We start from the raw sequence: 4,285 nt of genomic DNA on the forward strand, positions 1-4,285 counted from the left end.
CATGACACAGGGAAAACCGCGGTGTCCTCCCCACAACTGGGAACCAGGACACCCCCAGCGCGAAGGGGCACATACCGCAGCCAGGGAGAACAACGAGAGGCGAAGCACTGTAGCAAAAGGGCGCAAAACCCCCAGCACTGAAACACCGCCCAGACCAAAACAAACTCCACGGCGCATGCGCATAACACGCTGGCCGAAACCGCACACCCTCCCTGCGGGAAGGCGCCAGCCAGGACTACTGCCGAGAAAAGGAGCCAAAAGAGGAAGCAGGAACAATAAAACTGGCCAAAGAAGCAAAGAGCCCAAAAAAGGAACCCAACCGGGCGACAAGTAGCCCAACCGGGCGACCAAGTAGCCCAACCGGGTGACAAGTACGAGGAGCCGATAGACGTTCCAATAATGCGGGAAGTAGCGAAAAACCTTCCCGTACCCTCGAGAACACAGAAGCCAACACTAGTCCCGAAGGCACACGAAGGCGCAGGCGCACCCGAGATCAGAAGTCAGGCAGAACCCCATCGAACGGGGAAAACATGACAAAAACCACCGTCCCAAAAAGGGGGGGAGGAAACATCCACCCACAGGACGGAACCAACCGACTCAAAGGCCAAGGAACCGAGCCCGGGGAGGGGCCGACGTCCATCAGCACGTACGGCGAGTGGGGAGGAAAGGACCCCACTCCGCGTAACCACAAGCACCGCCTAGAGGGGGATAAAAACCCCCACGGGGTCTAACGGGGCCAAGGCCCCCCAAGTCAGCCCCTCCCCAGCCCCGGGAACCTACATGACAGGCCCCGGGGCCGAGCCGTTCCCCCAAAGCCCCGGCCGTACCAGAAAAACCGGGGCAGCCGTGAAAACACTAAGGAAGGGAGCCCACTGGCAGACTCATACAACACGGCTGGAGGAACAGGCCCAAATGCCCCCGTCACTACTCCGGAAGGGGGAATTCCCCGAGACTGCCCGAGTCTCAACACCACCAAAAACCCCGCCCCGAACCTACAGACGGTAAGAAACCGGATGCAGGCAGGAAGGGTGAACCAGGGGAAAGACAAGGGGGCGTGGATGGAACCGAAGCAACCAACACCCCCAAGTCCCAAAACGAACTACAACGGGGCAGCCCCGGGGCTCCCGGGGAGGAAACTACGAGAACGTTGCCACCACCAAGGCTCAAGTGCAACGCCCCTGCTGCCTGCACCCGCTTTGTTAGCACAACTGGGTAACCGAGCCACAACGAGCAACCAAACTCGCAGGACTCCGGGTCGAAGGTGTCACCGACCCCACAGGTAGCAGACGGAGGCAAAACAGAGAGTCACCCAGAGACAAGAGGTGAGAGCAACCCTCAAACTCGCTGGAAGCGAGGGGGGGGACTCTGGGGTCACATCCATCGGACCCGCGCGCCCCCAGGGGTTTCCCAGAGTCCCGAGCGTTTACTTTAAGAGGACTCGCACTCAGGTAATCCCAGGCAGGGTACTGCTAACCGGCACCCAAAGCTACCAAACAACTTTCTAAGAGCTGAACCCCCGGGACGTGTACACTCACGGGGACCTAGCAGGGGTACCACCAGAAAATACTCAGAACACAAGGGACACAAGAGGCAAGAACGAAGGCAGACCCCCCCACCAGGTAGATAAACAAAAAGAAAAGAAAACCCCGCAAGAGGACAGCGTACCCAAGCGGAACAGAGCCGGCCGCTATGATTGGTAAAGACAAGCTGCACAGTACCCCGCGCCCCACCAGTGCAAACACTGCCCCTTACTCTAAGGCGAACAAGGGAGACAGAACACCCGAGCACACAAAGAGCGGCCGAAAACCAAGCAGTAAACGGCCAAGCAGGGGCAGGACCCAAGGAACTTGTGGAAGGTGGCCCCAAGCCCCAAGGGCAATACTTACAAGGCACCTAGGGAAGGGATCCCTAGGCGCATGCAGCCTGAGTACTGAAGAATCACTCCCGGCTCACGCACCACCTAGAAAACAGACACCACTCTCTAGGTACAGTGCTGAAACAACCACTGGAGCCGGAGCACATAACCATTGCCTATAGCATCAGCCGAAGAACTGATGGGTGGATAGCCGGCGTGGGAGGTCTGGGGCTCCCTCTTCCCCCTCCCGGGGAGGGGGGAGCTGCGCAGACAGCGGCGCGGTGACGTATGACGTCATACTATTTTCCTTGTTTTCTGTTGAAGAGTTCAATCCACTAGTTCGGCTTAGGTAGCAATTTTCACCAGAATAGGGGTTTGTTTTGGAATGCTTACCTTTCTGGATGCTTGACCCGGTCGATGGCAGACATAGAATGCTTCCAACCACACGGGGGTTTCTATAGGTCATTGCTCCCCTTGCCTCTCTGAGGGGACCAGGTTCTGGCTGTGGTCCACGGTAGGCCCTAGAACTCCATACACATGACTGATGCCAAAGTCTGACATTAGCATATCAGCCGGTAAAGCTCCAGGGAACCGACGGGGCTCCCCCCAGAAAAGGGGCGTTGGCAGAGCCTTCGCCAGACGAGGTCTACTCCGCCCGAGCTGTCAGACGGCAGTTGCAACAAATATATTATTACCTAATTATTTCAATGTCTCTGATTGATTTTTTCTTAGTTTTTTGCAGTAATATTATTCCATACAGTGAATTGTGGTATATTTATATTATAAAATGTGTGAACCATTGCTGTACTCAAAATTATGGTGTGCATATTAGTGTTTCAATTATTATGTTCATAAAACAATAAACAAATAGTTTTGCTGTTGTTACACTATATACACAGGTTATATATAAGTATTTGCATGTTTTGTACACCATAACGAACTACTAAGTTGGTCTTGTGAGTCAAAAAGCAACGAGGAGTGAAACACCAAACACCAGCGAGCCACTCACTCACTGCCACTCCCTCCCTCAACACCACCTCACTTACCCTCATTCACCTCCCACAATACTCTTTTGTATTTATTCACTATACACAGACGTTATATATACGTATTTACATGTTTTGTTCACCATAACTGTACATCTAAGCTTGTATGGTGAGTGAAGGCCATAAGACGTAGCTACTCACACAGTCAGCTGATCGGCGGCCGCCCTCAAGGCCAGACGCACTAATATTTGTCATCCAACAATATTGTTTGTGGTGTTATTACGCAATATACACACATTATATATAAGTATCTACCTGTTTTATTCACTATACCTGAACAAATAAGCTGGTATGGTGCCCAAAGACCATAGTGGCCATCAGTAAACAACATGCCAAGTCGTGCAGACGACGCTCCTCCCTCACCAAAATGGCGGCTCCCAACCTACTCCTCTCGCTGTTATCTCACACTGTACACACGTTATATATAAGTATCTACATTTGTGTTCACCCTGGCGAACCACTAAGCTGGTATGGTGAGTGCAGTCAATAAATGGTGGCGACACACAGTCAGAAGACGACGCCACAACCCTCCCTCCCACAGCCTTACTCCTCCCTCCATGGAGCACAACGCTAAATATCACCACAATCCTGCTATTATCAGAATCCTGGTCAGTTTTATCACAGTCAGGGGGCTTCAGTAATACTATCACTGCTAAATAATAGCAGTATCATTTATATTATGGTATTTGTAGGCGATGCTGTGGTCACAAGCTGAACAGCGGTGCTGTGAGCTCGTGCTGCGTGCGCCAGCCTTGGTGGCTTGCTCAATACTGATGCTGTAACACCCAAGAATGTTGGCCTGGATTTTTTTTCTAGGTGGCATCTGGCAACTATCGGTCGTGGCTGTACTATAGCTGCCCCTATCCCAGGCGGGGCGTTTAAATTAGAGCGCTAGACACAAAATCATATATAAATGATGTGCGCGGTTTCAGTTTTGTCAATAATATCATTTATACATGATATGCGCGGTTTGAGGGTTAAGTAAATAAACACTGATGAACATGAAATATGAGAAAAGGTGATGAACCCTGCCTGATGGGAGCATTTACTATCACCAAGTTCACCTAGTAATAAGTATAGATGGATATGTATAGCTAAGGTACACCCCCTATTTTTAATTTATTTTGTTTGGTTTTATTTTGAAATTAAATCTGGGTGCGACAAAATAAAAATATGCTGCAGAAATGATGTTAGGTAAGGAGAAAGGTAAAAACTTCAAAACTTTTCTCATTGAAACCTAAAGCTATAATTATGACTATATGGACTATTAAAAAAGAGAGAGAGAAGTAGGGGTCCAAGGACCTCTTCCTGTTACACAACTTGGGTGTGGAACAAGTAATTATCAAAAGAAGGTACCATGCCGGGAAGGCTATGTAGCAGTAAG

Source organism: Procambarus clarkii, chromosome 12, assembly GCF_040958095.1.
Source record: "Procambarus clarkii isolate CNS0578487 chromosome 12, FALCON_Pclarkii_2.0, whole genome shotgun sequence".
Taxonomy (NCBI): domain Eukaryota; kingdom Metazoa; phylum Arthropoda; class Malacostraca; order Decapoda; family Cambaridae; genus Procambarus; species Procambarus clarkii.